Source organism: Diabrotica virgifera, chromosome 3 (assembly GCF_917563875.1).
Source record: "Diabrotica virgifera virgifera chromosome 3, PGI_DIABVI_V3a".
Taxonomy (NCBI): domain Eukaryota; kingdom Metazoa; phylum Arthropoda; class Insecta; order Coleoptera; family Chrysomelidae; genus Diabrotica; species Diabrotica virgifera.
This window is the reverse complement of record NC_065445.1, coordinates 3446204-3471172: the sequence shown is the minus strand read 5'-3', so window position 1 is coordinate 3471172 and position 24969 is coordinate 3446204.

The window sequence follows — 24969 nt, the reverse complement described above, 5'->3', positions numbered from 1 at the left end:
CAAATGGTCACTGGTCTTATTAGTGTTTTATAGACAGTCAATTTAATTTTTCTAGGTAGTTTTGAGGCCATCTGTCTCCCTAAGCCATAGTACTTATTGGAGCCAAGTACTTATACCAGAATGAAAGGATGCCCTTAGTGACAATTTAAAAAATGTGCTGACTTTAAAAATGAAAATCTTTGTTAAGTTACCTCAATGTAACTAAACTATATACAAAATTGTCAAGTATTTTTATTTAATAATATCTATTTTACTGTCTGTGTATATCCCCCCTATAATAACCCTTAGTGGTTGATGCGGGCATATTTGTATAAATAAAAAAAATCCAACATAGTACGCAACGTTATTAGCCAATTATTGAAAATATTTTGTATCGCCAGCGATTATCGTCCTCACAATTGCCACCTAAATAACCTATATCCCAGTTTATGGCCTGTAATACGAGTTCATTAATTGTATTTAATACTGGCTGGATACCTATTAAATCGATCTGAGTTATTCTTCTATCATGAAAATCGATAGGGTCGGACTCGCGTTTGGAAATAAAATCATTTCTGCAAAACTAAAGGCATTTTAAATTAAGGACGAAAAAAATTGTAAATGTGATAAATGTTAAAACTAGACCAGTAAATCATTATCAACGAAAACTTTTCGTTTATAAATTCGCAAAGTCTGTGTGTTATTGCTTTGCCGCTCCTACAATACTCAGATCAGATTTATCAATGGATTCCTATGTAGTTCTTTCTTCCGAATCCAAATCTGAAAACGGCATTTCGATATCTCTAACCGTCTTTGAGATAATCGACCTCAAAGTCTAAAATGTGACGTCACAATCCATTTATTTTCTGCCGACACACTAAACGTCAGCTGAAATCGTTGCTAATAAGTAGGCTAGTTTTTTAATCTCGATTTGTTAAGCAAAGCATAGGTTATTTACATTTGAGTTTGACACTTCATGAATGTCAAACTAAATTTTAAATTAAGTATTAATAAAATATCAATGACATTTGATAGTGAATTTAATTATTATATAAAATAAATAAGATACAGAATTCAAAAATACAATTTGAGTATATTTTAAAAGCAATAATTTATTTTTATTAACAGCTTTAAAAAGGTTTGTACGAGTATACGGCTTCCCCTTTAATGATAAATAGACTATTCCATTTGTTATGAAATGAAAATTGTTATCATAGTCGGTTCGCTTAACTTGACACAACTGGCTAGTGATTTTAGTAGGTAATTTTTTGTTTTTGCGAATTTTGACAAAATTGTCAAAATTACTAATTATTTAGTACTTATTAACTATTTAGAAATTATTTTTTTGCCAAATTGGCAAAATTACTGACTAAAATCACTAGCCAGTTGTATCTGAGTTTAGCGAACCGACTATATGAAATAATATTGTTTTGAGTAAAAAATTATGGTCTGATATGTGCAATTACATCCTTCTAATGGAAAAAAATATTTGAAGATTTTTCTCAAATTATGGATACCAACAACATTTTCATTTATAACTCTTTTATTTTTAATTTGACGAAGAAAAGTTATTCTTCATAAAAAGCTCTCCATGTTATAAGATTTATGATGCAACCATCATATATAAAATTGTATTATTAAGAGGAAAACGAAAAGCCCTAGATACAAAGTTTACTACCTTTTAAAAAATTAGAATAATTGAAATAAAATACAGTAAACAATATTTTAAATCCAAGACTTTTCGTTAATAAACTGCTTTCTGGCTGCATCCCGTATCTCCGGATTTTACAATATATAACCACAGAGACGACGAAAATAGGAGAAAGCAAAAAGGACACTTAGGCCACGCATTTACCTTCTCTTCGTCTAGGAAAAGGACCGAAAGACAGTTTCTAAATACTCAGAACTGAGTAAAAATGGAAAAGATAAATGCAGATTTTTGTTTATATTCGGTTCAGATTTGGACCACCATCTCCATATAGCCATTTCAGCATCCTCATGCCTCATCAGTGAAGCTATGCAGTCACAAATCTGAAGGAATATAAACAATCTGACTAACAATTTTCCATATTATGAATTAAAATACGTAAATAAACAAAGTTTTCGTTATGATAATGCTCGCATTTTCAGCTTGTTATAAGATACATTCATGATGGAGATAAAGAATGCTGGTACTCTGCAGAACTCTTCTTTTTTTCTAACTCCTCAGTCACCTTCTCTGAAGTCTGTATCTGTCCTTGCATAATCCTATGTACTTTTTTGCATCTTATAGCTGGTCTTCCTCTTTGCCTTCTTACCGGTCCCAGTCCAATCTTCTTTTCGGCCGTCTATGCCTGTACTATTGCAGTGCTCTGTTTCCCAACTTTTTGTAAATGAGCATTCTAATTGCCATCAAGTTTTCCCTGGACGATGAGATCCAGCATTCTCGCCATCGTTTTGGTGGTCTACTCTGTGGTCTTTTACCTAGTGCGTTCCCATTATGCTGTCCCATCCTCTTTATATGTTTATTCCAATATCTTCGTCTCTGTCTGATCCACCTTCCTATGTCCTGGGTTCCACAGTTGTCTGATGTTATCTGGACCTCATCGTCCGGGGAAGACTTGATGGCAATGAATAGGCAGTAGCCTACTAGCATAATCGATCATGCTAAAAAGAAGAAGAATAAGAAGAAGAAGAAACATTCTAGTTCCATTTTGTTCCATTTTTCATGATGGTTTTGTTATTTAATTGCCTAACTTTATTTGCAACTCCGTTTCTTTATACATTCTTTGTGTTAGGTTCACCCATTTATCTGTAATGTGCATTCTTCTTATCGTTTCCTATATTTGTTTCCTGGGCACACTATCGTTTGCTTTTTCCAAGTCGATAAAAGTCAAATGCAGGGCCGGCGATAACGGGCCTGCAAGGGATGCACTGCAGGCGGGCGCCCCTGATTGGGGGGCGCCAAATTGAGCTTTTTTCTGCTGGTACTATACAAAATACTAATGTAAAAGAGACCGAAGGAAGCCTATGCTATACTACATTCGCTCTCGCGAGATTTTTTTTGAGACATTCGGAATAGGAAACGTACAACACAAAAATTCCTACCTCACACTATTAACTGCTAAAATCAACTCAAATCAACTTAATCTTTCATTAAAAAAAGAAGAATTATTAGAAATAGTTAGAGTGTCTACTAATCTCATAAAATTTTGTGAAGTTTATTTCTACAAAATATTTTTATTTTATACAATAAATAATTTTCTCATTTGCTATCAATACATTATAATGGTTTAAATAAATAAATATTGATTGGCGTAAGGTTTATGTTATTTTTATGTCTGTTTACTATTAATAATATTGGATATGAGCAGGTGCGTTGGTTTTGTAGTAATTTCCAGTCACTTCTGACAACTGAATTTTTCAAAAAAGAAATTACTAACGTCAGTGTCAAAAAAAATCTCGCGAGAGCGAATGTAGTATAGTTTTGCAGGCGGGCGCCTTATACCCTAGCGCCGGTACTGGTCAAATGTGTTCCAATATTTTTCTCTTTCTTCTTTTCTGTCACTTATGAGTGGCTAGCTTTTCGGAATCCGGCTTGTCCATGTGTTGTTTTATTCTTTCTGTTAAACTGTGGAATAGATTCTTGCTTTTGAAGGCATTATACTGATTTATCTATAGTTATTTGGTGATTTTTTTGTCATTTGTTTGAAAATGGAGAATTTTGTCCATTTCTTTTTTGAAATGAACACGTTTGATAGATTCCTCTCATCTAGAATCTTCCCTCCGGCTTCGATTTTATTATACACAACTCGTATAAAGGATAGGTACTATACTAGGTAATTCAGAAATTGTATTTTTATGTCCCCTGGGCCTGGTGCTTTGTTGATTTTGGCTTTTTTTCGTTCTTTAGTTATATCTTCCTCTGATTTCCGCTTCATCCGTTATTATAATCTCAGGGTATTGTGAGATATTCTTCGGTCTGTTCAACTGCAATAATTTTGTGTAACGTTTTGTCCACTCTTTTAATTTTTTTTATTTTTTCCATGCTTCCGTTGATCTTTTATTAAACCCTATCGTGGACAGAATAACCAGAACTGAAGCTTTGAAATTCTGAAACCATATTTACGTATCAAAATGATTATTAGATTTTTCAGACATTTATGATAAGTAATCCCTCTGATTGGTTTTTCTACCCCTTTCAACATCCTCATCACGTCAGAAAGCATCGGATACGGACCTTTTTGTTCTCGAACACGCCTTCCTTTTGTTTGTTATTTCACAACAATGCTTGTAGTACATTCTGCTCGAAATAAAAAAAGAAAATCGTGCTGGGAGAAATATCTCAAACATTTTCGAACATTTAGAGATTTTGTTTATGCAAATATCAAACATATCTCTAGTGTTGTAGAATATTTCAAGTAATTCATTACGGCCGTGACTGAACTGAAGCAAACAGAAAGGTGTGTGACATATTATGTTGTTAAGAGTACACGATTACCTGTTATAATGTTTTTACATACTATTGAATATAAACCATCATTAGATTCTGGAGGTATGATTGTAATTGTCTTAATATTGTTGAATTTTTTAAGAATATGCTTTTTTTGGAGAAAATAGTTAAAATTTTACAAAATAACATTATTTTCTTTGCATGTTTTAAGCATAGAAATATTCTTTTATCAAAACTCTCTAGCTAAAACTCCGGTTCTGCTTACACGGCATGTAGGTAAAACGTCCTGATAATACTTCCTATCTCTTTTTACTGCCAAAATATCCTTATCTATAGTTCTCCCGATGAATAATAAACTTATTTGTACCTAAAAATACTCTCAAACTCATATAGTGCAAACTTCTTCCTATCGGCATTCTTAGGCCAAAACTGCTACAACTTTTTAAACTCTTATCACAAAAATATTATTTTACACCATTCAAAAATACGAGCACTAGTTCACTTGTCAGGATTGGACTCTTTTTTCAAAGATCAGCAACAGATATCCAAATTCTCTTCTTCTATCTCTAAGTCAAATCAAAAATCTCCTTTCCAATTCTTGTCAAACTCTTTCCTTGTCAAATCACACCAAACACCTAGTTCTCAAGAGGTGACATTAAAATTTCCCATTTTTGTTATTTATAAACAAATCTAACAAAGGATCTGCTTAATTCACTTTCTAAACTATCCCGAAAGTTTTGAAACCGATACCAAAAGAGACCGTTAATTAATAAGTTTTCTTATCAAGAAACCGTTGAAACGGGTAAACGGTTTTTTCCATGCAATTCTATCCTATTCACCCATATCATTCCATTTCACTTTTCCATTTACTCATCTATTTCCAATCTAAATGTAGAAATAACAAATTGTTATAATTTTTGTTTATTCTTCTTTTTCTGTTAGTCGAGGAAATGAAGCATTTTGGCTCGCAATTTTTTCGTCCAGCATGGATTTACTTGAAATTTTCACAGAAGCTAGGAAATAGTCCAAGAATCATTTCCTATATCATGCCGCTATACGCTAAAACCTTGGGGGTGGTTGCCACCCCATCTCGAGGCGGGAATTTTTTATTACATTTTAACCATGTAAATCGATGTAAAAAGTAATTCTAAGAAAAATATGTTTTTTAAATTTTCTTCGTAAAACTAATATTTTTCGAGTTGTTCGCGCTTGAAAGTAACAGTTTTTCGACGAAAAAATCGAGTTTTTTAGAGGGTTTCTTGAGTATACCTCAAAAAATATGCATTTAATCAAAAAAACTGTAGATATCAAAATTGTACCTTTTAGTAACATAAACTAAATTCTTTCTCTATAATGTCTTTACGACCAATACAAACCGAGATACGGCATGTTAAATGTTAGCTTTTTTCGTCAAATGCATAATTTGAAATATTCAAAGCCAAATAACGGAGAGACTTTGCATTTTTCGAGGAAAGCTTAAATAATAATTTTTTCAAGTTTATAGTTAGACCTTTCAAAAAATAATAATAAAGAGTTTCTAGCCTGGAAATTAAGCGACTTATGATCAAAAAAAGGTCGGTACCTGGCCTTCTCTTATGAAAAAATCAGTGAAAACAACCCCCTAACTACCCTCCTAATTAAAAATTGGCCTTTACCTTTATGTAATTCCTTTTATATTTGTATTTTCAATACACCCAACAAGTTTGACTTATTTAAACGGCCTAATTTTAGAACAATTTTTTTCAATTTCCCATTTTTCACCTTTTACTTCAAAATATCTTCGAAAATACTGGAGACTCGAAAAAAATTATGGATTACTAAATTCTAGATTTTTTAATAACTAAAATTCCCTTGTGCATAGATTTTCCATACAGTGAACAGTTAGCGAGATATAGCTGTTTAAAACCTCTATTTACGAGCAAACACCCCCTTATTCGAGCTCTGTAAACCCACCCTAATTAAAAACTAAGGGATCTTACGGAATTTAGTTGACAAAGTCTTACAACTCTTCTAAAATTCTACAAAGTCATTTTTGAAAAAACTTTTTATCACCAAAAATGAAGGAGCTATGTTTATAGAACGAATTTTTTTTTCAACACATTCGAATAGTCCGCATATGGACAATTTTCAATGTATGTATAATACCTCACAACCGGTTCGTATACTGGAAGATGAGTAAAAAACTATTTGTATTTGTATTTGTACATATTTGTAAATTCGTGGTTTTGTGTAAATAAATGTTTTTGTAATTCTTTAATTCTACTTTTTTTTCTGTATAGATCTATTAAAATATCTACTTATTAAAACTATAATGTTATTAAGGGTGGTTTTTAAGGGTTGAAATATTCTGATATTATATCCTAAAGAATAAAACAATCATTATTTAACCAATCAAAACCAAATTTTTACCCATATTAAAGTTTACAATAATTTTATATAATTTTTGGCAATAAGAGGTAGTTTACACCCCTAAAAATAATCAACGACCTTAAGATGATATAGAATATGAAGTACAGGGTGAGATGATCCTAATCCCAAATTTTTTTGTAAATCGATGCAAGCCGAAATTATTCTTTTAGGATAAGTAAATTTTTTATATATAGCTCCAACAAGGGTGGTTTTAAAGGTTGAAATATTATGATAGTATATCTTGAAGCATAAAACAATCATTATGTAACTAATAAGAACGAAATGTTGACAATATTAAAGTTTAAAATGTTATTTTATAATTTTTTACAATTAAGGGTAGTTTTCACCCTTAAAAAAAACAAAAGCGTACAACGGCTCAATATAGAAAATGAACTAGAGGGTGTAATGAGCCTAATCCCAAATTTTTGTACAAATCGATGCTGGACGAAAAAATTGCGAGGTTTTGCCATTTTTTCAGCTTCATTTCCTCGACTATGTGTCTATTTTAATTTTGCACTATTTATGTACCATACCAGTATGATATCTTTTTCTATGATTTCTACATTTTGGATATGTTATATTGCTGTTAACAACTTGGAACATAGTTTCTATATTCTGCACAGAAATAAATCGTCCCAAAATATCTTAGTTCTTTTTATCACTGGCACCATTACGGGCACAATTTCTAGCAACAAAAAATTTCCAATTGACTGGCTCGAAATTAAAATCTCTAATTGTGAAAAAGGAATAATAATAATGGAAAAAATGTATAATAGAACTCAAAAATCACTGAGTTTCAATTATAAGTCGGTGAGAATCGGCAATTAATTCAATTGTGGTCAGATTCAATTTAGAAATAATGATACTGTATCAAATTAACAATTATATTTTCCGTTTCGATTTCATTCTGTAAAAAAACGTACGACCTGAAAGAATGTTAGGCCTGTCGTTGATCATAAATAAGTTTTAAAAAAGTCTCAAATAAAATATTAGTAAATTGTAATGTCTAGTAAAAAAATAAATCATTTACTAATAGTTTTGCTCTATAATTATTTGAGTCCTGTCTCCCTGTTTGAAGAGCGGTATTAGGATGTTTGATTTCCATTCTTTTGCTATTCTGTTCTATTATTATTTGTTGCATTAGTTTTAATATTTCTTTGTCAGATCTGGTCCTCCGTATTTTATTGGTATATGGTAAATTTTTTAACTTCTTAATGTTTGATTTACATCTGCCACCTCAATGCTTATTTCTTCGTGTGTCGTCACTTCTGGTGTTGGTTGTTCATTATCGTCAACTTTAGCAAATAGGGATCGAAAGTAGTTTGTCCTTGTTTCCTGCTAAATTTTTTTCGTTTTTATTAGTTCGTTTATCTCTTTTCTTTGCCCTCTGATCATTCTCCTTAGTTATTTTTGTGTTCCGTATGTCATGTTCCATCATTCCGTTTATAGTGGTCGTATGTCTGTTGTGTTAGTTGTGTTCTATATAGTTGTGTTCATAAAAAGGCTTTCTTCCTTTCTTCATATTTTATCTTCACCTTCTTTCCAAACCATGGGGTCTTCTTTTTGAAGTGAAAACTTCTTTAGGGACGTTGTGCGATTTTTGGATAGGGGAAAAAGCATTGAATTGGCGACCGTCATCGCGACCGTCATCGCGACCGTCATTGCGACCGTCATCGCTTATGCTATACATTATTGTGTATGTATATATAAATTGTGCAGAGGTATTTAAATTTAAAATAAATGTAAAACCTATTTTAGGATAGGGAAAAATGATTGATTTCGCGACCATCATAGCGACTGTCATCGCTTTGGCGAAATAAATTTTGTACATAGGTATATTATGTGTATGTATTGTTATATTTCTATTTGATATGAAAATTAAATTTTGATAATTATAAACAAAATTCACTTTAATATAAAATATTTTTAATTTTCTCAACCTCGGGCATATAAATTTAGAACAACCTGTATACAACAAATTGTTATATTTAATTTTAAGAAGTGATTAGAATAAGCGTACGAAACTCGGAACAATGTGCTTAGATAAACAAAGTGAATGACGCGTACCATTATCGTTCTTCTCGGAAGGTCGATCATTAGCCTATGCTAAATAAAACTCAGTGAAATAGATGATAGTTCATTATCGTTTTTCGCGGAAGGTTTCGATCATTAGCCTATGCTAAATAAGACTCATTTGAAAGAGAGAATAGGTCATTAAAATTTGTAAATAGTTAGAAAGTATTTTAGAATGGGAATTAAATATTTTCTTTTGAAATCCATTAAGCATATTTAGAAAGATTAAAAATTGGTTTTGAGGAATATTACGAATGAGAGTTGGTGGTGGAAGATTGATTTGTGAATCTGGAAGGGATATTTAGAAAGTAGGGGAATGGATGAGAAAGTGAGATCAGAATGTTTTGAGCTGTCGAGAAGTGAAGTCGAGTAGTAGACGGTAGTGTACGGAGAGTGAGAAAGCCGATGTAGTTCCGTGAGTGTGGAGTATCTATCGTGGAACGAGAAGTAGGCCAGGTCGAGAGTAAAAGAACCTCCTTGAGCCAAGAGTGTCCCGGTAGCTGATAGCAGTTTCGAGAAAGGTAGAACACAGCATCACGACAGACGCAGGAACGAGAGCTATACGAGCTAGTTTTTCAAAGGAGAACATTACTGGAAGCCAGGACGAGGTTTGATCGCAGCCAAGGATAGCAGGAAACGGGTTTTGTGTGAGGACATTTTCAGTTCACCAGGAAAAGGTCAGTCTCATTTGTTTGGACATGAATGTATGGGTTTTTCGTATTAAATTCCACATAAAAAATTGAATAACATAATCAATAATATCAGAAAAGCTTCATCAAACTTAAATAGAGTTGTTCCTAATAACTCCTAATAGTTAAATGTTAATAAAAACTTTCAATTGAAAACCAAAAGGAAATAAGATTCCCATTTGTAAATGTTATGTTTAAGAATAATAAGAAATAGCAAATATTAAGCATTGATTGCCTTTTAAATAAAATAAAAAATATTTTGATTATAATTGTAACCCATATGTGTATTTTTTTTACTCTTTTCTTTTCTATCCCGATTAGGAACCATTAAGAAATATTTAGAAGCCACGAAAGTAAGTAATTAATTTATAATTCGCCCTGAGATTGAAAACATATTGATATGTGATCTGGTTAATTAATTAGATTAGTATTAATACATTGATTAAATTAAGTGACATATAAGAATATTATCTCATATCAATAATCAAGATCACATCAACTGTCGTCCAACGTGGAAAGCATTGATAAGTATTTCTAGTGGCAAATTTGAAGGATAGAAAGAGTAAAGCCGGTATTTGAAAATTTATATGCCTGTGGTAAAAAGTGAGATACTTACATTTGATAACATAAAATTTTAGATCTCTTTAGGTACAAATTTTACATAAATGATTTAATATTTTATTTTTACGATATTTACATTTGATATATTTATTGACAATTTATAATATTTGGGTGAGAAAAAGTCGTCTGGGTAACATACTAGTAAAATTTCATATTTGGCGGGGACAGTACTTCTTGAAAACAAATGTCTGTGACAAGAAGCCAAAGCAAGGACAACAAAAAACAAAAAGAACATTCAGACCAAGAAGATATTTTAGACACGACAATCATGGCATCAGAACAGCAAGAATTATCAGGAATAGATAAACTATTACAACTTATGCAACTCCAGTCACAAAAAATGGATGAAGCAAAACGAACAATGGATAAAAATCAGGAAAAAACACAACAAAAAATGGATGAAACACAACAAAAATTGGATCAAAAAATGGATGAAACACAACAAAAAATGAAACAAGCAATAGAAGAGAACAACAAGAAAATGGAGGAACGCATAGGAAAGTATGAAAAGGAAGTAAAAGGATGTTTGACAATAATCAAGAACGATATGAGACAACAAGAGACAGAGATTAAAGAAATCAAAAGCAAAATAAAGGAAATAACGAATTGCCAGAAAAAGGAAATAGAAAGTTTGGAAAACAAGTTGCAAAACGCTATTCAAGCAGACATAGAAGAAGTGGAAAGAAAGATTGCGGAAATCAATACTCAACAAAATGTCGGAGAAAGAAGAGAAATGGTTATACATAGCACAGATGACGTGAAGATAAGGTTTGGCGGGGACGTAAGAAGATTACACCCAGTGCCGTTCATAAATAGCCTGAAAAAGAAAATACAACACATCGGAAATTTCGAAACAGCAAAAGAAACTATCAGAAATCATCTAAAATATGAAGCAAGCCTATGGTTCGATTGCAAAGAAGAAGAATTTGACAGTTGGCAACAATTTGAACAAAAGTTTTTGAATTATTTCTGGGGAAAAGTCCAACAATTGGAAATTAACAAGGAATTGCAAAATGGGAAATACAATGATAGGATGGGTATATCAGAAAGGACATATGCATTACAAATTTACTATAACGCAAAACATTTACAATATAATTACTCATCGGAACAATTAGTCGAACTGATTGCAAGACATTTCGAAGAAACGCTGGAAGACCATATCACATTGCAAAACTACAAAGACATAGATAGTTTATGCCAATTCCTACAAATAAGAGAATCACGTCTAAGAGAAAGAAAATCAAGAAGGTCGCGAGAAGATTACAGGCCCCGAGAAACACAAGATTATAGAGATAGAAATCAAAATAGGAGGGACTATACAAGACGAGATTTTAATCCCAGAAGGGAAAACGAAAATAGAGACAACGGAAGAGGAAATTATGAACAAAGAAATAGGCAATGGAATGAAGACAGAAATCGAGAATACCAGAATAGAAACACCACACTCGCAAATCAAGAAAACAGAAATAATGGTAGACAAAATGAACAGGGATATCGAGAAAACCGAAACAGATCCGACAGACCAAGAGAAAATAGAAGAGAAGTAAATAATACCCAGACAGATGAATATGACGGAGAGAGACATTATGACGAAAATATAAACTACGATGAGCAACCGGCGTTTTTTCACGACGGCGCTCACTAAAAACCAAAAATCAAACAGGAATCTTTTGTAACCCCAAGGAGTTTATTAAATTGGCAAGAAACAACGAAAAGAAAAATGGAGTTAATTTAAAATTTGTGAATGGATTTATCAACGAGAAACCAATTAAAATTATGATAGACACTGGATCTGAAATAACATTGGTCAACAGAAAACTAATAGAAGAAGTTAACTTAACAAATTTAATTTACAAAATACCTAGGGTAAATTTAGTGGGCGCAAACAAACGGACATTGGCAACTATAAATGAAGGCATACGAGTAATGTTACGACTGGGTAAGAAGATGTATGCACTACAATGTGTAATAATGCCAAACATGTCACATGACATGATAGTAGGAGTTGACGAATTGGCAGAAAAACATGTAGTGATAGATTTTAAAAATAATACGATGAAACTAACAGAAGAAAAAGAAAAAGAACAGGACAAGGAACATGAGAAACAAAATACGGACGAATCAGGTAAAGAACAAACAGTGGAAATGAATTTGGCAGCGAAGCAAGGACAAAGAAGAAAAAGGAGAAAAGGTCAGAAAAAGATAAAAGAAAATGAAACCTGTGGCTCCTCAAAAGAAGAGTTGAGCCCAGAAGAAGAAAATTTGAGAGTATCAGAAACAAAGGAAACCTGGGATTCCTCAAAAGAAGAGACGGGCTCAGGAGAAGAAGAAATAAAGCTAAAAAATGAAAGTGAAAAGAATATGATTGAAACAGTGGTATTTGAAGAGGAGGTATATGCAAACGAGGATGCAGAATGCACGGTAAACTTGTGTGAAGAATCTGAGAAAAAAGACAGAAAATTGATATGTGGAGAAGGGAAAGAAAAAGAATTGCGGTTGATGTTAAGAAACTACGAAAATTTGATCAATGAGGAAAACAGAGTGGCTAAAAAGTACGAACATTCATTTGAGGTGAAAAACTTGGGAAATTTTCGATCAAAGACTTACCCGATTCCATACAAGTATCGACAAGAGGTGAAAGAAGAAATAAATAAAATGTTGGAAGATCAAATCATCGAAAGATGTGATTCACCGTATGTTAACCCGATTGTGATAGTAAAGAAAAGCAGTGGAGAATTGAGATTATGTTTAGATGCCAGGAATATCAACCAGCACACAGTATCACAATATGAATCACCTCTAAACATCGAGGCCATTTTTGGAAGAATCACCGGGTCACACATATTTTCGAAAATTGACTTAAAACACAGTTTTTGGTTGATACCGTTAGCTGAAAAGTGTAGAAACTACACCGCTTTTTCTATTGATGGTATTGTCTACCGGTTTAAGGTAGTGCCGTTTGGATTGCAGAGTGCTTGTGCTGCACTCGTCCGAGCTCTACATACCATTTTGAATCGCCACGAAGATTTCATAGTTCATTATATCGATGATTTATTAATTTTTTCACAAGATACTCAGAGTCATCTGAAACACATAGAAATAATTCTGGAAGAATTGGACACAGCGGGATTGAAATTAAACATTGAAAAATGTCAATTTTTTCAAAAAGAAGTCATTTATTTGGGTTTTCAATTGGACACCAAAACAGTAAGATTATCCGAAGACAGAGTCAAGCTCATAGATGAATACCCAAGACCAACGAATTTGAAAACATTGAGAGGTTTTCTTGGCACGATTAATTATTTTAAAAAACTGATTCCCGATTTGAGCCAAAAGGAAATCCCTCTGATAAAGTTGCTTAAAAAAGGAATAAAATGGAATTGGAAAGAAGAACAGGAGGAAGCTTTCGAAACATTAAAACGAGAATTCGCAAAAGGAACGAAAATATACCACCCCATTTACAATTTACCTTTTATACTCCGAACTGATGCGTCCATACAAAAATTTGCAGGAGTTCTGTCTCAAATACAAAACGACCAAGAAGTGCCGATATGTTTTATATCTCGAGTGACTAAAACACATGAGAGAAAATATAGTGTTACAGAATTGGAGTTTGCCAGTGTACTATATTGCGTAAACAAATTGAGGTTTTACTTATTGGGAGCAAAATTCACAATCGAAACAGACCATGCAGCTTTAGTACATATCATGAAGAATAGATTAGTAAATAATAGAATACATAGAGGCATTCTATTATTACAGGAGTATGATTTTGAGTTCCGATATATAAAAGGAAAAGACAACATAATAGCCGACGCTCTAACACGGGATGAGGACACCGGAAAAAAGGAAACAATTACTCTACAGGTGGGACTAAATAGATTAATACAAGAAGAAGGGATATATTCGTTAAATGAGATAAGGACAAACCAAGAAGACCTAGAGGAAAGAGAGAAAAGAAGAGCGGAAATAGAAAATGACATATATTTTAAGAGAATAGACGGAAAGGAACTATATTTAGTGACACAGACATTGGCCGAAAAGATAATAAAGAAATTACATGAGGACAATGGGCATATCGGTAGCAGAAAAGTTTGGCTCGTTTTTAGGGAAAATTACATCAGCCGACAGGATTACCGCATTGCAAAGGAAATTACCCAGAAGTGCGATGTATGTCAAAAATATAAGAGTCGGAATTTCAAAAACGAAAATGTTGCCAAAAATATTGAAGCCCGAAACAAACTAGACATTGTAGCAATAGATATGTTAAGCGATCTAATTATGACCACTAAAAGGAACAAACATATTCTGGTAATGGTGGATGTGTTTTCAAAATACGTAAAATTATATAGTTGCCGCACCACAAAGGGGCAGGAAATATTAAGAAAAATCGACAATTTTATAGCCATAGTAGGAACACCAAAAAAGATTCTACTGGACAATGCAACGTATTTCCGAAATGATCGTTTCAAGGGACAACTTCGAGAACGAGGAATAGAGACAAATTTTGTCAGCATCAGGCATCCACAGAGTAATCCTTCGGAACGATTCATACAGGAAGTGACGAAATTTCTTCGCATTGCAACAGATGGTCAACATCGCCACTGGGACAGGAAAATGGCGGAAATAGAAAGGTATCTAAATACAATTCCGAGCACAGTAACAAAAGAGACCCCAGAATACATCATGAAGGGTGTACTGCCGATAAGGCCATGGGAAGACCAAGAGCCAAAAGAATATCAACAGGTGATTGAAACCGTACAGAGAAGATTACGGCGAAGCAACGAAAAATATATCCAAAGACAGGAACAAAATAGAAAAAGAAGACCAGTGACTTTCCAAAAGGGTGAAAAAGTACTCGTGAGGGCATTACGAGTATCAAATCTTCCTGGGGGCATTTGCGCAAAGTTGATGCCTGTTTTCGAAGGCCCGTATATCGTGAATAATGAAAATGGGATAAATAGTTATGAGTTGAGGCACAGGAACTCGGAAAAAATCCGAGGAATTTATAATATTCACGATGTATACAAATATCACGAATAAAAGACAGAATTACATGAAGTAGATAGTAAGTTAGGATATAAGACGTAGATTAAAGTAAGGAAATATACAGGGAGTTGGTTTTGCCTCGAGAAAATTTATTTAAAAATGCAGATAAATTTTATCGAATACAAGGCGGGGATTTGTTATATTTCTATTTGATATGAAAATTAAATTTTGATAATTATAAACAAAATTCACTTTAATATAAAATATTTTTAATTTTCTCAACCTCGGGCATATAAATTTAGAACAACCTGTATACAACAAATTGTTATATTTAATTTTAAGAAGTGATTAGAATAAGCGTACGAAACTCGGAACAATGTGCTTAGATAAACAAAGTGAATGACGCGTACCATTATCGTTCTTCTCGGAAGGTCGATCATTAGCCTATGCTAAATAAAACTCAGTGAAATAGATGATAGTTCATTATCGTTTTTCGCGGAAGGTTTCGATCATTAGCCTATGCTAAATAAGACTCATTTGAAAGAGAGAATAGGTCATTAAAATTTGTAAATAGTTAGAAAGTATTTTAGAATGGGAATTAAATATTTTCTTTTGAAATCCATTAAGCATATTTAGAAAGATTAAAAATTGGTTTTGAGGAATATTACGAATGAGAGTTGGTGGTGGAAGATTGATTTGTGAATCTGGAAGGGATATTTAGAAAGTAGGGGAATGGATGAGAAAGTGAGATCAGAATGTTTTGAGCTGTCGAGAAGTGAAGTCGAGTAGTAGACGGTAGTGTACGGAGAGTGAGAAAGCCGATGTAGTTCCGTGAGTGTGGAGTATCTATCGTGGAACGAGAAGTAGGCCAGGTCGAGAGTAAAAGAACCTCCTTGAGCCAAGAGTGTCCCGGTAGCTGATAGCAGTTTCGAGAAAGGTAGAACACAGCATCACGACAGACGCAGGAACGAGAGCTATACGAGCTAGTTTTTCAAAGGAGAACATTACTGGAAGCCAGGACGAGGTTTGATCGCAGCCAAGGATAGCAGGAAACGGGTTTTGTGTGAGGACATTTTCAGTTCACCAGGAAAAGGTCAGTCTCATTTGTTTGGACATGAATGTATGGGTTTTTCGTATTAAATTCCACATAAAAAATTGAATAACATAATCAATAATATCAGAAAAGCTTCATCAAACTTAAATAGAGTTGTTCCTAATAACTCCTAATAGTTAAATGTTAATAAAAACTTTCAATTGAAAACCAAAAGGAAATAAGATTCCCATTTGTAAATGTTATGTTTAAGAATAATAAGAAATAGCAAATATTAAGCATTGATTGCCTTTTAAATAAAATAAAAAATATTTTGATTATAATTGTAACCCATATGTGTATTTTTTTTACTCTTTTCTTTTCTATCCCGATTAGGAACCATTAAGAAATATTTAGAAGCCACGAAAGTAAGTAATTAATTTATAATTCGCCCTGAGATTGAAAACATATTGATATGTGATCTGGTTAATTAATTAGATTAGTATTAATACATTGATTAAATTAAGTGACATATAAGAATATTATCTCATATCAATAATCAAGATCACATCAGTATATATAAATTTTATAGAAGTATTTAAATATAAAATAAATGTAAAACCTATTTTAGGATGAAGAAAGAGGATTTATTTCGCGACCGTCATCGCGACCGTCATCACTTCGGCGAAATATATTTTGTACGTATCTGTATTATGTGTATGTATACATAAATTGTATAAAAGTATTTAAATTTAAAATAAATGTAAAATCTATTTTAGGATGGGGAAAAAGATTGACTTCACGAGCGTCATAGCGACCGTCATCGCTTCGACGAAATAAATTTTGTACGTATATTATTATTTATAATGTACATATAATAATACTAATATTATTTAAGTGAAAACTTCTTTAGGGACGTTGTGCACTTTTTAGATGGGGAAAAAGTGTTGTATTAGCGACCATCATCGCTTCGGTGAAATAAATTTTTGAAGTGAATAGTTCTTTAGGTACGTTGTGCACTTTTTAGATGGGGAAAAAGTATAAATTAGCGACCGTCATTGGTTCGACGAAATAAATTTTTACTTTTTTAGGGACATTGTGCACTTTTTAGATGGGAAAAAAGTTTTGAATTAGCGACCGTTATCGCGACCGTCATTGCTTTGACGAAATAATGTTTTGAAGTGAAAACTTCTTTAGGGACGTTTTGCCCTTTTTAGATGGGGAAAAAGTATTGAATTAGCGACCGTCATTGCTTCGGCGAAACAAATTTTTGGAATGAAAACTTCTTTAGGGACGTTATGCACTTTTTAGATGGGGTAAAAGTATTGAATTAGCGACCGTCATCGCGACCGTCATTGCTTCGACGAAGTAATGTTTTGAAGTGAAAACTTCTTTAGGGACGTTTTGCCCTTTATAGATGGGGAAAAGGTATTGAATTAGCGACCGTCATCACGACCGTCATTGCTTCGCCGAAATACATTTTTGAAGTGAACACTTCTTTAAGGACTTTGAGCACTTTTTAGATGGGGAAAAAGTATTGAATTAGCGACCGTCATCACCTCGGCGAAATAAATTTTTGAAGTGAAAAGTTCTTTAGGGACGTTGTGCACTATTTAGATGGGAAAAAAGTATTAAATTAGCGACCGTTATTGGTTCGACGAAATAAATTTTTGAAGTGAAAACTTTTTACTGACCTTGTGCACTTTTTAGTTGGGGAAAAAGTGTTGAATTAAGGACCGCCAAATAAATTTTTTAAGCGAAAACTTTTTTAGGTGCGTTATACACATTTTAGATGGGGAAAAAGTGTTGAATTAGCGACCGTCATCGCTTCGGCGAAATAAATTTTTGAAATGAAAACTTCCTTAGGGACGTTGTGCACTTTTTGGATGGGGAAGAAGTATTAAATTAGCGACCCTTATTGCTTCGACGAAATAAATTTTTGAAGTGAAAACTTCTTTAGGGACGTTGTGCACTTTTTAGATGGGTAAAAAGTATTAAATTAGCGACCGTCATTGTTTGACGAAATAAATTTTTAAAGTGAAAACTTTTTTAGGGACGTTGTGCACTTTTTAGATAGGAAAAAAGTATTGAGTTTGCGACCGTCATCACTTTGCCGAACTAAATTTTGTACGTATGTATATTATGTGTATATATACATAAATAGCATAGAACGTACGCAACGCGTATTTAATATAGGTATAGCACTTCTTTTTGGACGGGGAAAAGCATTGAGCTCGTAATTTATATACTATAAGAAGTTTTCACTTCTGTCGGCACTCCCATGAGTGCTTTAATTTTTTTATTTGTTCAGTTAGCGTTCGTTACTTTCCTCTCTCCGAGTGATTTCGCTGCTGCGTTAATTATGTTATTTTTGAGTTTTTCCCAGCTTTTCTTAATGATATCGTTTTCTAATAAACTGCTCGTCAAGAATTAAGGATATAGAAAATTATGCTCGTTTTCATAGTTGATTTTTTCGTGAAGAGATTAACGGATTTTGCTATTTTTTTTTTAATATTTTAGATTTTTCTTTAGTATTTACACAGTTGTGCAAAGGTTTACTCAAACTTCGTTTTTGTACTGATACCGAGTGGAAGAAACTAAATGTTTTTCTTATGTTAAGTTTGTGACACCCCGTAGGCAGGACGAGTTACAAATGTTAGTATACATCGGAATCGTAGTATAGTCTTATGTTTTGTGTACATTTTGTTTTTTGAATGTCCTTGATATCTTTAGAAATAAAGAAGATAGGCGGTTTTACTCTTTAACGTGTGTTTTAACTGAACCAAAACTAAAATCACATTAAAAAATAACTGTTAACAAAACTTTAAAAACAGAAAGGCACATAAGGTAAACAGTTCTTATCGACTCCTATAAGAGTTATGTGTCGACCAGGTAAGCGGTATGCACATAAGCAACATAAGAGAGACGATATTGTTTAATAGAGGCTCTGTGATGTTTTGGGGTGGAATTTTCTTGAGAATTAGTACAGATTTGGTGCCTACGTGGAGGTTCTTTAAATAGCGAGAGGTATATTACACAGATTTTTTTTCTTTAAACACTCTGTTCCTTTCGTACTATATGTAGGAAATAATTTCATCTTAGTGGTATGATAGGACATGGTCTCCTCACGTATTGTACGTCATCAGTTAAAACACATATTAAAGAGTAAAACCGTCTAGTTTTTTGTTGTTCAAGATATCAGAGAAATTATAAAAACAAAATATTCGCAAAACATGAGACTACAACATCATATCGATATATTTGTGCCTTTTCCTCCCTACCAGGTGCCTCAAAGTTTTGTTTCGGTTAAAACACATGCTTTAACCGTATATTATTACGGTTAAAACCGTATATTTTCTTTGTTTCCAAATATATCAGTGATATTCAAAAAGCAAAATGATGGTTCTCATGTATACTTACATTTGTACTTCTTCTTCTCTACAGGGCGTCTCAAACTTAATATAAAAAAAACATTTTTTCTTTTCTTCCACCCGGTATAAGTACAAAAAAGAAGTTTGAGTAAACCTTTGCACAACTGTATAAACACTAAACAAAAATCTAAAACAATGAAAAAAAATTAGCTGAATCCGTTAATCTGTTCACGAAAAAACCAACTATGAAAACGAGCATAATTTTCTATATCTCTAACTTTTGACGAGCCGTTTATTTAATTATCAGTAATCTTTTCTGATATTCTTTTTCTGTATAAGTCTTCCGTGGATTTTGTATTTAGTATTTAGTACTTCGACTGTAATTTTTGTTTGTGTTGGTGCCGCTCTCTTGGGTGTGCTTTATTTCATGATGGTTCTTATTTTACATAATCCTATGCTATGGTCATTAACTACATAGTATACTAAGTTGAGTCATATTATGTCAATTTTCTTGGCGTACTTAGAAATTAATTATTTTTGATATAGCATTTCTGTACTAGGACAGATATCACCCTATATTATTATATCTTGGTTTTTTCTGCTTTTAGCCTTTAAAATTGAAATTAACAAATATAGAATAAAAGGACATAAATTTAAGTACATCAGTTAAATATATATATCACTATATATGTAGTTTATACTGGACTAAAACAGCTACCTACCCATAACGAATCGCAGTGGTAGCTTTCAAAATCTCGTCCTGTGATGTTCATTATTAAGAATAGAATGAGATCTGTTGCACATATCTTTTATACAGAGTACATTTAAAAATATGTGTACAATAAATATATTATACACGGCTCACTAAAATAATTAGTTACGCCCCTGTACTACTGATTACTTAAAATTCAAGTAGTATTTATGTAACCTTTCTGGAAACTCCAGGTTATTGTTGAGACTCGCATTTGAACCCCTCGCCGGGGCAGATCGTCAAAAGCTTCCTAACGAGAATCATCTCTAATCTATCGACGCTCCCGCTATTCGTAAAAAGGCCGCATTTTACCGGCTTTTTTTGCTATCGTTTTATACCGCTCAGATAATTCAATCTGCTCAGTATTATCGACGATGATTTATTTAGCGTATTAGTGAGTGCCTTACAAATGAACCAAATGGATTATGGAATTCAATCAGAGCTCTGATGTGACACGTCATCAAGGAATAAAACTGTAAGTACTCTACATGTATGTGAACATAACTTATTAGTCGTGATACTGTATGCATTTTGAACCATATACCTCTCGTAGCAAATATTCTTTGTGCCATTTATGCAGATAATACTTTAAATTACATATGAAAAATCGTTATCTACTCTTAACCAGCTTACCTATGGGAATATACTCTATAACCGTACAATAAGTATAGGTTACTATTGTTAAGGATACTTTACGTATTGCCTAAACACTTCTGTTCCATCGAGCCGTATCATATTAATTATTTATTAATTAAATCCTCAAGGTCCTTCGTATTTGCATATTTTGATAATCTCTATTCTGAGAATAACGGTTTTTCATTTATAGTGTCTTTCTGTTGCATTTGGAAATTTCCAAGCCACGCCGCCCCGGCACAAAAATAAAATATTCCTCTCTTTCTGCACTCAAATTCTCAGTATTTAACCCAGCACGTCTCTACAATAGCTGGTAGGTTGTTAAGCCCGGTCTACACGTGCAATTTCAGAAACTACTTGCTTTGTTCAAATAAAGGAGTCGTTTTGTTTGTATGAAAAAATATTTGCATATATTACATTATTTTATTTTCGTAAATATATTTTTCTGTTTATAGTATACAAAAAGTGTACTCATTTCTTGGCTGATAGTACGGGTGTTATAATTTTAACATTGTTTGTTCAACCTTTTGATTTAAATTAAATTTATAATTTTGAATCCGATTAAGCCTGGTTCACAGGTTACAAAAATTATTAAAAATAATTTTGTTTTCTTGCATAAATTGTAAGTTTTTGCTACATTTAGCTTCGCTTAAGCTCATTTTACACTTCTAGAAAACTATAGAAAATAAATAATTGTTTTTTCCTTCAATTTAATTAATTTAAATACTTGTTAAGGGTGTCTCACACTTGCTGAAAAATACCCATTTTGGAAAATTGCATATATTTTGAAATTTTATAGTTTTGCATTTCATATACTAATCTGCGCTCATACAGGGTGATACTATTAAGCCAATCTCACACTATTAAACGTGTAATATATAATATATTGTACATATTCTCTCATTTTCGCATCGATTTATAGGTTTAGACATTTGCAAATAATCTATCTAATCTCACATTCTCGCAACATGGCTGACCGATCAAAATATAACCGACAGAGGCTCACCGCAAAACTTGATATAACCAAGTTGGCTGATTCGGTTCCCACAACTCTTAATTCTCTAAACAAATATAAAATTCGTGAAATAATTTCACAACTCAAACATTCTTACGGACTTTTCCGCGATGCTCAAAATGTGCTGGAGACGATCCCCGAGGAACCTACCCCCTCTACTGATTCCTCTGTGGTTTTTGATAAATATTTGGATACAATTTCTCTATTGGAAGAAAGGTTAGAGGTCATTGAAAGTTCTAATGTGACTGCTACCCCCTCCCTCCAATTTGACCCTAATTCTTCTCTAACCTCACAGTCTATGGCTAGGCAACGAACAGTAAACCTCCCTCGTATTCAGTTAAAACCATTTAGTGGCTTAGTTACTGAATACAATTCATTCATTGAGACCTTTGATACAATAATAGGATCTGATACTACATTAAGTGATCTGGAAAAACTCATTTACCTCAAAAGTTTTCTAACTTCCGAGCCTTTGACGCTTCTCGAGCATATCCCACTCACAGGTGACAATTACAAAATAGCCCGGGATAACCTGACACAAAGGTACGCCAACTCTAAATCGCTTATCAAAACTCTCATCTCTCAAATTCTTGATGCGCCTCCTATTTCTGGAAACGCAAATCACTCACAATTAAGAAATTTTCATACGGTCATGTCAAATAATTTCAAGGCCCTATTGAACTTGAATAGGCCCCCTTCAGATCTCTTGCATTTACTTCTCATACATATCGCTACTCAGAAACTCGACGCACCTACCATTAGGGCTCTTGAGTTCCAATCCGGTGGTAGCCAAGCTACCCCTGATTTTGTCCATTTTCTAGGGGAAATCGAGACACGCGTTGTTCATCTTGAGAATATTCAATCTCAATCAAAACCAAAATCGACTACTACTTCCAGACACTCTTTACACCTAGCCTCAGACACTTCTACCAGTAACCTTTCGCCTCGCTTAGGTCCTAAGAAATGTTCCTATTGCAACGACTCTCACTCGATCTACTCTTGTCCTCAGTTCAAGCAGTTGAATTCTAAAGAACGTTTTAGTTTTGTCAAACAAAATAAATTTTGTATTAATTGTCTTGGGTCTCACATGCTCGATCAGTGTAAATCCAAATTCTCTTGCATAGTTTGTAAATCTCGTCATCACACGTTGCTCCATTTCGACAAAACGGGTCATAGTAACCCTTCCGCGGCTGTTGGCCAACACAACTCAAATAATCATAATAAAACCGCTATCTCAAATAACTCCCATACACAGGGTAATTCACAACAGGGGCCCTCACATGTTAGAGCTCCTGAAACGGAAGTTAATCTTCAAAATTCGACTCCACATTCAATGGCTCTATCTGCAGCCTCGCTTGATAATCATTTGGTGTTATTAAGCACACTCCAGGTCTATCTTGTCGCTCCTAGCGGCAAGAGGGTCTTCGCAAAGGCACTTTTAGACTCGGCCTCACAGGTTTCATTTATTAGTGCTGACCTCGTAAAGGAACTGTCACTCACCACTAGAGATGGAAAATTACGGATCAATGGAATTAACTCCACCTCATCCTCGTCTCAATCTATTGTAGATACAACAATTTTCGCTGTCGCTAACGACGTTCCTTTTGACATCTCGTGCTCTGTACTCCCAAAGATAACAAATCCGCTTCCTCAAATTTCTATTTCGGCGAGCAAACTAAACATACCCTCAGAGATACCATTAGGTGATCCGATGTTCCATGTAACATCCCCAATTGGTATCCTGCTCGGTGCAGACCTGTATAACGATATCATTCAACCTGAAATAATTCGTTTGGGAAAAGGTCTTCCCGTTCTTCAACGCACTCTACTCGGGTACACGATATCAGGGTCAGTTCCAGACTTTGCTCTTAAGTCGAAAAATACTAAAAAGGCTTTGGAATTTTATTCAAACTCTCTCGTTACTTGTTGTTCTCATAACACTCCTTCCGCCGTAAATGAGCCGGTAGTGTCCAACGAGGAACTATCCGATCATTTACAAAAATTCTGGGAGCTGGAAGAAGCCGCTCCTCAGAACACCGATCTCATTAATGATCACCCCGCTGAAATTAATTTTGTAAAACATGTTAATGTTCTCCCCAATGGACGATATGAGTCCACACTCAATCTCAAACTCCCTATCGAAGATATAGACATGGGAAATTCGTTTCTCTCGGCAAAAAGACGTTTTCTCAGTCTCGAGAAACGTTTTCAACTCAACCCTGATTTATTGGAAAAATATCAGGACATTATATCGGAATATCTCAATAACGGACAAATAATTCAAGTGCCGTTAAAAATGCTAAATGACTCAGGTAAACCTAATTACTTTCTCCCTCACTTTCCCGTTTTCAAATCCAACTCTACTACTTCCACTCGTATAGTTTTCGATCCAAACAATAAATCGTCTACGGGAATCTCCCTCAGTGACGTCATAGACAAAGGTTATGTCGTCCAACATGAACTTTTTGACATTCTCGCTAAGTTTCGTCAGTTTAAATTCGCACTAGTAGGCGACATCAAGGCTATGTTCCTACAAATCGCCATTTGTCCCACTGAAACATTTCTGTTAAATTTTCTCTTTAGGGACAATATTCAGCAGCCTTTACGGTGCTATCAATTTCAAAGATTACCCTTCGGGCTCCCAAGTAGCCCATTTATCGCTCAAAGAGTTATCAAGCACATCGCTGACAACAACAAACATACCCACGAACTTGCTACTAGTGTTCTGCAAGAATCTATGTATATGGATGACCTGATCAGCGGTGCTGACAGTCTTCATGAATTAAGTTGTCTTTTCGAACAATTAACTTCTTTGCTAGAAACCCATGGTTTCCTCCTCCACAAGTGGAACTGCAGTTCTTCAGAATTTCTGTCTCAACACAATTTAAATCCCGTCTCTGAAGTCAGTCTTAACTTCACGGGATCTGATAAAGTCTTAGGCATATTCTGGGATTCAGAACGCGACCACTTTTCG